We start from the raw sequence: 12,621 nt of genomic DNA, 5'->3' as shown, positions 1-12,621 counted from the left end.
CCCACGCCCTTTTAAAGTACTCATTAACACCTTTCATTTGATACCCATATAGTACCAACAAATTCTAAAGTCACCCCTGGTCCACCTATATGGCGATATCTCGAAAAGGCGTCCACATATAGAACTAAGGCCCACTCCGTTTTAAAATACTCATTAACACCTTTCATTTGATACCCATATTATACAAACGCATTCTAGAGTCACCCCTGGTCCACTTTTATAACGATGTTCCGAAAAGGCGTCCACCTATAGAACTAAGGCCCACTCCCTTTTAAAACACTTATTAACACCTTTCATTTGATACCCATATCGTACAAAAAAAATTCTAGAGTCACCCCTGGTCCACCTTTATGGCGATATTTCGAAAAGGCGTCCACCTATAGAACTAAGGCCCACGCCCTTTTAAAGTACTCATTAACACCTTTCATTTGATACCCATATAGTACCAACAAATTCTAGAGTCACCCCTGGTCCACCTTTATGGCGATATCTCGAAAAGGCGTCCATTTATAGAACAACATGGTGATTTTCTCTTACTTTGTCTCCACAGCTCTCAACTGCGTATGTTATGTTCGGTTACACCCGAACTTAGCCTTCCTTACTTGTTTATTATATACTATAGAGTAGTCTACAGGTTGCTAACAGGAGTTGCGTTACTACATATGTTGGGCCAACGTCAAGCAATATGATAACAGATTGAGTTTTATTATATATCAGGGTATGAATAGAGGGTCCTTGACAGGACATTCTTCTCAGACCATAAACTTTCTGTTCTGTTCAGAAATGTGTATCAGGAAAACTTGGGCAGCCAAAAGAGGTTACCACCGTTGAGGAGTCGGAGGAGTGCAACAATTCTGAGAAGATTCAAAGGGAAAGTAAAGCCACCATGGTGTAGTAAGGAGTTGATTCTTCTTAGAGAGCAGGTAAAAGAGATTATTTAGTGCAGAAGTTGTGGAAATGAGGGGTACTGGGACGAATATGAGATCTGTTGTGGATCTTTAAACGTGAAATCAACAGGTCGAAGAGGGTTTCATGGAAAATTTTCTCTGGGAACATATAATGCTACAGCGAAACGACGAGACTGTATCCCCCAGCGGGTTAGAATATACCCGCGGTAGGTATGCCTATCGTAAGAGGCGACTAAAATATCAGATTCAAGGGGTTGTGTAGCACAACCTTTTCATGTTGCCAGCGCAATATATGTATAGCTTCTCCAAACCCAATTGTCAACCTCACCTTCGAGCGGCGAATCCCGTTTCACTAACAGACGAGGTTCTGGTGACCCCAAGCTCCTCATGGAAAGATTAAAAGATGTGTATATAAAATCAAATATGAATGAGGAGTTAACCTTTTCAGCACAACATACACCAAAGGTAAGTCAATCGAAACTGCATTGCATAAGGTGGTCATAAATATAGAGAAAGCCCTGGAACACCGGGAAAATGCTCTAGGTGTTTTTCTGGAGCTTTCAACAAGATCTCGAAATGAGTAAACATGGACAGTCTCAACACAATTAAAGTTCATCCCTCCTTTACAAAATGGATCGGCTCGAAGTTAAGCTGCAGAGTGATCACGTCGCAATGGGGTCTATGCGACGTAACAAAATCTGTTTACATAGAAGCGCTGCAAGGTGGGGACGCTGGTTATCAACCAATTGCTTAGGCGTTTCCACGGAGGACCAGTCAAACTGCATGTCAGATTACGTTTCAGTCATAATAAACGGCAGATGCCTAACAACAATCAGCTATCTAGTGGATCAGGCACTTCGGCATGTACAGGCCTGGGCATCTGGCGTCGAGTTAACTACCAACGCTGAAAAATTGTAGTATTATTTACTAGGAAATATACGGTCCCTAATTGCACCAAGCCTAAGCTTGGAGGTGTAACCCTACAAGAAAAATATAGCCCCAAAATATTTAGGTGTCATCCTAAAAGGTAAGTTGTCTGTGAAAGAGAGAGCGAAGAAAGCCAACGCTACATCGTATGCATGCAAGAGGATGCTAGGATGCACGAGGACATAAACTCCCTTAGGCAATTGTCAAACCCATACTTTACAATGGGGTCCTTGTTTGGTGGACAACCACACAAAAAGGTGCGAATACCAAACAAATTTAGGGGCATGCATATTATCAATGATTAGCACAACGGGAGCCCTAAAAGCTAGTCCGACAGTAGCATTGCTTGCCATTCTACACATCACGCCTGCAGATCTAATGGCCAAAACTTTCGCGTTAGCCACTGCAACATGACTCAAGGCCTTGGGGCAACTTGAGTTCAGGCCGTATGGCCATAGCAGTATATCCTCATCTAATATCGGGTAAACGGAATATACGGTCCCGTGCTCAGCTTCGACTTCAACTACTTTTGAAGTTGCGTATCAGATTTACGCACGGCGACTCTTTCTAAGCAATAATTTAACATTTTATATCAACTCTTTCTAAACATTTTTTTGGTTCATTGAAAATTTGAAAAATTATTGTGAAACATAAGAATTATTTAATAAACTTAAAAAAATTTCTATTCAAAATCAACCAAAAGTTCCTCAATCAAAAAAAATGTACAAAAATCAGAATTTGAAAACATAAAAAAAGACAGCTCAAAGCAAGTCGCCAAGCGCAAGAAACTCGGTGCACGCGCTTTCCTCGTTACCTCCTCTTCATCAAATAGCAAGTTTCAACAATATTTGTGTATAAACAGCGACTTAAGCTCCTATTATATGGAATTGCAATGGACACGTCATTTTAAAAAGTTTTATAAACCTTCTGTACTTTTTCCTCCATAGTCATAACAAATAAAATAGGTTTATAAAGCTCTTATACCTCAAAATTTGTACGGAAATGTCAATTTAAAATGCTTTTTAAACCTGTTATATTTTTTATGAATATGGGGGCTTATCCATAAAAGGGTTAAAAGTTTTCACGGGTATTTCACTCAAAAATTTCAAAAATAATAAGATTTAGTTTATGTAGCTTTAACTTAAATTTAGAAGTATTTTTATTGTGTCAAATTCTTGACATTTGAAGGTAAAGTTTTTGCTTATTTATCCATGTAAAATTTTGTGAAATGAGTTGTTCCCATGGTTTCCAATTTGTATATTGAAGGTCTCTTCAGCTAGCCCAACCTTTTCAGCCCAATCAAAAAATGAGACCGTACTAAATTGCACAATATTTAATGCTAATTTATTACGGGTTATTTAAATTTATTACACTTGTTCTTTTAAAAAGCAGCTTAAACTTAAGCTAGCCCAACCCATATGCACAATCAAAAAACGAAAACGTATTTAATGACAGCTAGCCCAACCCTCGATATTTATTAAAATACAAGTGTAATAAATTTAATTAACCCGTATTAAATTAGCATTAAATATTGTGCAATTGAGTACGGTCTCGTTTTTTGATTGTGCTGAAAAGGTTGTGCTAGCTTAAGAGACCTATTTGTATGGTATAGTAGTAATATTTCACGTGGAATAATTCTGTTGAACATTTTATCCCATAGCTCTGCCGGGAATGTTTTTTGTTTATCACTTTCTTGGATGGTTAGAGCAGAATGCCATTTTAGAGATTGGTAACGAACAATAAAACACACTAATTAACCCGTGTGCTAATTTCCAGCAACCGATGTAACTAAGTCCGTTTAAAGAAAACCACTTAGCACTTTTTGCTGATTTTAAATTCTTTATTGATTTACCGACGGTAATATCGCGACGGTATGCATATGAGCGCAAAATTTTACAGCCTTTACTTTAATATTTCAATTGCCAAAAAGGTGTCTATTTACTTATTAAATAAATTACATATGTAGGTAAAGAGTTTACTGTTATTCCTTTTGGACGTTTAGTAATCTGCCGCCGTTAAAAAATTTGTTTGCTTCAGTATATCTACATCTTTTATAAAAATCAAATTCTGTGTGTGTGTTCCCTATGGAAACGTATTTCCCACACTTCAATCATCACCAAATTTTGGGTATAGGTTCCTTCGATCAAGACGGAGTTTTTCCATATTTCAGAATTAAGAATTTAAAATATTTTTTTTTTTTTTTGGCTATGCGAACGAGCAATCTTAGGTCCCAAAAATGATCATGTATACAAAATCAATGATCGGATTCAAAACCAAATTCTTGGTGAAGTGACGAAATATAAATCGATCGACATACTTACAGATGAAGATCAAATTGTGAGTTGTCAAATAGAACTTCTAAACTCTTTAGAACCACCTGGAATGCCTGCGCATATATTAACTTTGAAAATTGGCTCACCAATCATGCTTCTTCGGAATTTAGACCCACTAAAATTGTGTAATAGAACCAGACTTTGCGTTAAGCAATTAATGCCGAATGTAATCGAAGCAACAATCATCAGCGGTAAAAGCAAAGGTGAATACGTGCTCATACCACGGATCCCAATGATTCCTACAGATTTTCCATTCAATTTTAAGCTCTTAGTTTCCTGTATGCCTTGCTTTTGCAATTACAATCAACAAATCAGATAGACAATCGCTTTCTGTTGCAGGATTAAATTTAGAGGGTCCATGCTTTTCCCATGGCCAGCTATATGTCGCTTGCTCCAGAGTTGGAATGCCAAAAAATTTGTTTATCTTTGCATCGAACGAAAGAACCAAAAATATTGCGTACCCATATGAATTACAATAAGATGCAATAATAAAAGGACTTAAGCGAAAATTCCACCAAATATGCGTACAAAATTCAATTCAATTTATAAAACAATAAACTAAATTATCAACAAACAAAACAGAAAAAATAACGCAGCACTCATTCTATCTCGGGCGCTACAACCTACGCCGGGTATAGCTAGTTACTTATCGATTGGGATTCAAGAGGTTGTTGAGCGTAACCCTTTCAAGGGGCTGGCAGCGCAATTTTTGACTTCTCCTAAACAATAATCAACCTCACGAATGTGACCCAGAAGATTCACCCCGGTCATAGCAAACAGTTCGCGCGACTTAGTACCCATCCGGAAAAGGATCAAAATCGTTAAAACTCCCCAAAACCTTCGTTGAGTCTCCTTTTATCTACATGTAGAAGAAGATTTATATATTGACATCAAAGTGCTTTTTAACTACCGGCTTTGTAACTGGACCGTAATTTTTCGGAACTGGTTCGCCCTTTTACTTCATAAGTAGCCCAATACTCCAATGAAACTCTAAAATATCCTTTTTATACGCTGGCTCAGGTTGTATATCGTCGCATTTCCTCAGAGAACTGCCGAAATACCTCTAGGATGCACTTTCGCATTCAGTCCACAGCCTGTGTCCAACAAGTACAATTCTGCTCTAAATTTGGACACCTACCAAACAGCTTTCGACAGTGGAGGTGGTGGTGTGCAACAAGAATGTCAGCACCTACGTTTAGTATCTTATTCTCATCAAATGCAATATGACTTCCGAACTGAGAGAAGCAGTCAAAGAGAATGTGAACTATCAATCTGTGTAACATGTCCATCAACAACGACGCTGTCATTCCTCCAACTCCGCTATGGGGACGTGATTCATCAGCTAACTGCTGCTATTGCTTAACCGCTACTTAACTGTTGCCCCCGACTCTACCATACTACCATACTCATCTGCTTCTCAACTTTTTCCGTGCCGAAGTTCCACCACTGCTACGAACATTGCCCAGTTAGTATCATACAACCTCTCACCTCTGGGCTCCTTTCCCATACTTGCTGCTTACTAGTGCCCTTGACCGCCCTAAGTTGTTCAGCTACTTCCGAGTTCGCCTGCCCTGCGATTGCAAGATCAGTCATCTCACCGTAGTAGTAATCAACGACATCGTTCGCTCTCAACTACTCCGATCAGTTCATATTAACAAGCCCAGTGAGTTGCTCTCGCGCTCCCCACTCTCACACCCAGGGCCGTAGAGAGAAAATCCGGGCCCGGGACTAAACAATTTACGAGCACCCTATAAAAAATCCACTAATACATTTCATTAATTTGAATTAATGACGTCTCATTCATGAATCACTATTCATGGATGACATCAAAAAAAATTTTTCCCACATCAACTAAATGATTTTTGGACTAAGTGCTAAAAATAAAATTAACACAGAGTATTTACTGTTTATACTATTTTATTCTTTTCTAGTTATTTGGTAACATTTTAGTACATTTCTGATAAATATAATGATGATTATAAATTTTAATTATTCAATATAGATGGTTCGGATATCAAAGAGTGGCTTTTCTTCCTTTTTTTGCTGCAAAATTTTTTAAATTAATACTAAAATTTGACTGTCTTGTCAAAACGGATTCAACACAAACCGTGGCAAGTCCTCTAACTCGCTCTTGAGGTGAACACGATCTATGAAAGTTTTTGATTCTTGCAAGGGCACTGAAATAATGTTCTGCACTAGCTACAGTGATAGGTATAGTGCAAAAGATACGTAAAGCAACACAAATGTTGGGGAAGATCGTATACAGATTTTGAACATATGTAGATGACATTTAGCAATTCCAATGGTGACAAACCATTATCAAAATTTGCTTCGTAAATGTGTTTCAAGTGAATTATTTCGCATTCTTAGCTTTGAGAAACGTCCGACTTGTATTTTTCAACAAATTTTGCTGCACTCGCCCGAATAGTAGTTTCATCCATGTCTTGAAATTGCCACAAAAAGGAAAACGTCTCGTTCAAATTTCTCATAGCTGCAAATCGTTCAGTAATGCCAGTGATTACCGAATCCACGATCACCAAAAATGTATTGTTTTTAAAATCAGACTCTGTATCATCCGTAATCATCTCATTTCCATTATCTTCAAATCGTTTTTTGGGGTTTCTCTTTCGAATGTCCGGAAAATTTGGCGAGATGTTCAATTGAATAGCAACTGTTTCGCATTCGTTTAAAATTGTTTCAAATCAGCTAATAAGGCATCAAGATGTCTTGGTGCCCCCCATAAATTCAGAAAACAAATATTCAGATTTCAGAAAACATTATTCAGAACCCTTTTTTCAGAAAGACAAAATTCAGGGGTCAAAACTCAGAAGTCAAATCTCAGAAGTCAAATTTCAGAAGTGAAAATTCAGAAGTCAAATTTCAGAAGGCAAACAGAAAAACATTAAATTTTTCTCAAAATTCAGAAACGTTTGTTTATTTGGAAGGAATTATGTATAAAGAAAAAGTATTAAAATCTAAAATTTTAAATTGTGTGCAATAGCAAGCATCTAATTAATTAAATCTTTTGGGGTTTATGTTTTTCAAATGAATTTACAATATTCAAAAAACGAAGTCTTATATTTTATCTTGCGTTTCCGATATGACTCGCCCCAGCTGAAAATTGCTGCAGTTTTGTTTCTGTTATTGCACGTTCGTTTTTTATTTTATTTATAAAATTAAATATATTAGCGTGTGTCCCAAACGCACTTCGAATGACGTTGTACGGACTTCACCCAATTTGGTGATATTATACGTATTCCATAATTCGATTGGATATAACGCCTTCTTCGACGTTGCTGTGTTCCAGGCTGAAAAAAATTTCAGAAGTCAAAATTCAGAAATTAATCAGACAGCAAAAAAACATAAAATTTTTGCGCAAAATTTTATGTTTTTCGCAAAATGTTATGTTTTTTGCTGTCTGATTACTTTCTGAATTTTGACTTCTGAATATTGATTTCTGAATTTTTGTTTCTGAAAAAAGGGTTCTGACTAATGTTTTCTGAAAAAATGTGTTTCCGAATTTTTGTTTTCTTAATTTATGGGGGGAACCAGATGTCGGACCTCAACATCTATGGTGGCGTCTCTAGCTTGGAGTACGACGTTTCTTTCGTTAATGGTAGTCAGTATTTTGAACCAAATTGAGGGCAGCAAGATACATTCGTACTTGTTGATGTACTTGAGAATGCCGGTAATATCTCCGTATGCTTGTGCAGTAAAATATAGCTTAAGTAATGAGTTTAGTGCTTGTGTTAATCCTAGAACATGGTTTGCGAATGGTCTAATTGCCTCAATTCTAGCCGATCACCTAGTGTCTGAAAGACTGTGAAGAGAGCTTGGTACATTTTTTTTGAGGACGTCCCATTGTTGTGGACTGCTGCTGAAAATAATAAAACATTTTTGTACAACTCCGAACAAAGTAATTGCAGCGGTACAACATTCTGCAGCATCAATACCACATAAATTGAGACTGTAGGCTGCACAAGGCGAGTAATCAGCATTCGAGTATGACGTAGTGCTCCGTTGTAAGCTCCTCTCATATTGGCGCCGTTATCTTTTAATGGGATTTCATGTTTGACTAGAGTATAGCAAATTAGATCAGCGATTTTCTGACCAGTTTTTTGGTTACCATTCACGAAATCCAAAAACCGTTCTTGAATTGTAAAATTTGTTGCTTTCGAATTGAAATGGAGTTAGCGCAAAATGAACGTATACTGTTCAACGTGACTACAATCAGGCGTAGCATCAACGATGATAGCAAAATACTTGGCTTTCTTGCCTTGATCTAATATAGTTTCCCTCACATGCTTTGCACAAATTTCTATAAACTTGTTCTGAATCTCTGGGGAAAGATAGTGAACTTGTAAACGTTTGTGCTGTCGTTGTGAAATCCTAACTTTCTCCAAATGATCTCTAAGTATCGGATCATATTGGCTTATGAGATCTTAGATGCACAAAAAATGTCCAATTGTTTCCTTCACCAAGATATATACTTTCGCCTTTGAAAAATAGGCCTCTTTCACCCAAAAATAAAATAGTGGCCAAAATTCTATATAAAATTTCTTTCTACTTTTGAGTTTCAGCGATTAGCTGTTCATTGATAAGTGTATCAATTGTAGCCTCCTTTTGAATTAGATTTTGTAAAGTTCGCCATTGAATATAACATTTAATGTGATCTTGAGTATTTTCGTGTGATGGCAGTTTATCGTATAGCTTCTTCCATACCTGGAATTTCGAATATCCGCCAGGACAACAAATTTTAGGTAGATTTAAATAAAATATTGGCGCTTAACAGACGACATGACAGGCAATAAAAAGCATTGCTACTGGCACTCCACACTAACCAGTCACGCTCCACTTTCTCTCCATTTGGCAAGATTCTGTTTAACAACGAGGTGGGGAAATGCCTCGTCATGACAATCACGTGGAAAAATAAAAGGGCACTTTTGGTTACCTCGCGGAGTTATTTCGTTGACTTCTTCAGATCGCAAAAACTCATTATTCACGGTACCGATATCAAACTCGTTTAAATAATCTGGACTTTGATACAGAGTTGGTGGTATTGTTGGAAGAATTTTTGAAGATGGACCTTTATCAGTGTTACCAAGAAAACTCTACGATTTCGGATTCATGTAAACATACATTTTTGTTCAATGTTTTTATTGTCTCCTCCCTGTTCGAAGGCTCAGGCGAAAAATCATTATCAATATTCGTTGCTTTTGAAATTCGGCTTAAATTTGCATATGGAACAGCTAAAGGCTCTCCTGAATTAAAAAAAAAAGTGTCTTAGTACCTCTAAATCGCGGGCCCGGGGGAAGCCCCCCATTTCCCCTCCCACATCGTCGGGTGTGAGTCACACCTCAACAAATAACTACTGTATTCTTACTCAGTTAGAGTTTGTTGTGACTGAATGCTACGCCGGCCCTCGACAAAACCCACCTCCTATCTTTCAGTCGGTGTAACAAAAGTCACAAGTACCTCAATATTTGACAATTTTAGTTTGTTCTCCACCACTTACCGTTCATGTGCGCGCACTTCCTTCACAGCAAATGTAACTGGTGCCGAAGGATCAGCATCGGTCGATAAATCGATATCACCCAAACGTACAGTAAATTGTCGCGCTGCAAAACTAAAACATGACACCGGCTTCAAAAGTATTCAAATAGGAACAAATTAAAATAGCTTACGGTTTCTGACGCGAATCTCTCGTACAATGCGCTGCTGTCAAAATATATTTGGAACCAATAAGCGAGCCACCACATCAGAACTCTGTACGGTTAGGACCATGCAAAGATATTGCCGCCATCCATGGCCATTGACCATTCGGTGCTTCAACTCCACCAACAATACGCCCCGATGAATATTCCTGTTGTCCACACTCTTCTGGATCTACAATATTATTGTTGCCTAGCAGTTCTAACTCATTTCCCAGCGGGTTAGGTGTAGTCGTTGTTGTTGTGGTGGTTGTTGAGGGTTTTAACTGTGGTATTAACACCAAACTAGGTGATGATGCTGGACGTGGTGTAGTTGGACGTTTTGTTCAATAATAAAGCGGGACAGCTACTCAAATCTTCGCTGCGGCCAGGACGCCCGTTGGGTGTTTTGCAATAATTTTCGGCGTATTTACCGATCACATCTTCAGTAGTCGCTGGCAACTGATCAACACGATCTATTGAGTGTGTGGTTGTCGTGCTTGGTCGCATTGTGGTGGGTAGTTTTTCTAATTGTTGCGTTTGACTACCCGCACCCGTTGCTGGTTTCTTAACTTTATTCCGATTCTTCTTCTTTTTCTTCTTCTTCTTGGTATCTTTGGTTTCAACGAACATGGGATTCGCTGGCGTTTGTGTTTCTCTCTCGCGCTTAACTAATGTCTGTAAATTGGTAATTTTTTGCTCGTTTACGAGATTACTCTCATGTGATGGTGGCGCAAGTATTTTACCCGTCGGATTTACGTCACTAAATTTTCTAGATGGCGCTGCCGTCGTTGTACTAGTAGTCGTTATAGCGCTTGTTGTACTCATCCCACTAACAGTACTAGTGGCAATATTTACCTCATTTCCCACACCAGACGCTTGATACGTTTCAGGTTTGGGTTCATGCTGCCCACCGCGCGTTATATCCACCAACAAATGTCCCATTTTATTAAGTGCGCCTAAAGTTTCCGAGATGCGATTGAATGCCGATTGAGAGAGTAAGCGCGGAATAGTTTCATCACTACTACTATCTGTGCTACTGCTCTCTTCATCATCGCTATCGTCATAGTACTCTTCTTCATCATCATCGTCGTCATCCTCAGAGTCGGCGACTCTACTTTCAGATTCCGAATAAGCATCTGATTCTGAATCTAAAGATGATGACTCTCCGTCAGCTTTCAGGCGATTATTTTGTTTTACTTTATTTGTTTCCACACGTCCAACTTGTCTTGAATTTTCAGCAATCACGTATCCTTTGGATAATGGTGAGTCCGATTGCGACTTAAAATAAGACGCTGCCTTAAAAGTAGATGTGAATCCAAACTGTATACTAAACTAAAAGATTTTAGGCTATTTTACTATGAGTGAACTTACATTGATCGTTTTTCAAGTGCCTTGGCTCGTAATCATCATGTGAGTCGACGCTGGCCGCTTGTGTATAATACTGAGAGAACTGTGACTAATAGTACTGTAAAGGAGAGAAAAAATGGCATTAGGTCTTGTTCATGTTTCGAAAGAGTTACGATGATGATAGCCGTGTTTTTTTTTTTTTTTTACACGCGTATACGTTTCGTTTGCGCGTGAAAAAAAACGCCTGTCCTCGGTTAGATAATGCTTAGGAGACCCATCTAGCGGCAGTGGTTAAACAACTAGCTACAGCACAGGGTGTACCGAAAAGCGGAGACACAACCCTCTGTTGTATTTCTGTGTATAACATATAGCTGAATCAGTTGTGATAAATAGTGGATTCGCATAGAATACATAGAGTTAGTGCAGAGGGTGAAACATAGCCACATATTTCAGTTACATCTGAGTATAATGAAATTTACTAGTACTAATTTTATGCGTAGCAATTTCAAAGGTGTATCTAAAGTTTGTCGCTTAGCAATCCATATAAAGTTTAAGCGTAAACGTATATAGATGTGAAAAATAAAATAATTAAAAAAAAATTTTAAACGGCTTTATTGAAAACAATACTTACATGAAGTAATAATAATACGAAAAGCTAGAAAACAATTAGGTAGGTCCTAGGTACTAGTCATCACACTCGTTATCAATCTATGGCGTTGATCAGACAATTAAATAAAAGCGTTGGGCGCTTGAAATCTCTAAAAATGTGACTGATTAAGGTTCAGTTAGTTTCACTTATGACTATAAGTAGAAATATGACGCGTCCAACGCTTTTATTTAATTGTCTGATCAACGCCATAGATTGATAAGGAGTGTGATGACTAGTACCTAGGACCTACCTAAATATTTTCTAGCTTTTCGTATTATTATTACTTTATGTAAGTATTGTTTTCAATAAAACCATTTAACTTAAAAAAATTTTTTAAATTATTTTATTTTCAAGTTTTTAGTCTTTATTTAATTGCCTATTATCTCTTATTCTATTTAGTTCATTTAGTGACTCATTATTACAAGGACTCTTTCCTGACAATTTGTTACAACCTAAGTCCTCAATACATAATCCTTCCAAAGACTTTACTCGACTCTGCGCCACGTATGCTTGCCCCTCCTCCAACTCCAAAATATTTTGATGTCACTTCTACCGGACTGTATGCAATATTTTTTCCAAATATGAGCTAAATCGGGCCACAAATACGATTTTTGCGAATATCTCGATCCATGCGCCACCTAGCGGCGATTTTTTTTCATAGGTTGCTTTCTATTCTTGTATGTATTATGTGTTCCAAATATGAGCCAAATCGGGCCACAAATACGATTTTTGTGAATATATCGATCCATGCGCCACCTAGCGGC

The 12,621-nt window shown here is 37.8% G+C and overlaps 1 pseudogene; it reads right to left on the bottom strand.

Moving 5' to 3' along the window:
• Positions 1–12,621, bottom strand: part of LOC137236795 (uncharacterized) — a 123,622-nt pseudogene that overhangs the window by 83,686 nt on the left and 27,315 nt on the right.

Source organism: Eurosta solidaginis, chromosome 1 (assembly GCF_040869045.1).
Source record: "Eurosta solidaginis isolate ZX-2024a chromosome 1, ASM4086904v1, whole genome shotgun sequence".
NCBI classification, from domain to species: Eukaryota; Metazoa; Arthropoda; class Insecta; order Diptera; family Tephritidae; genus Eurosta; species Eurosta solidaginis.
Note: the sequence above shows the minus strand (reverse complement) of the source record. Positions and strands in the feature narration are given on the sequence as shown.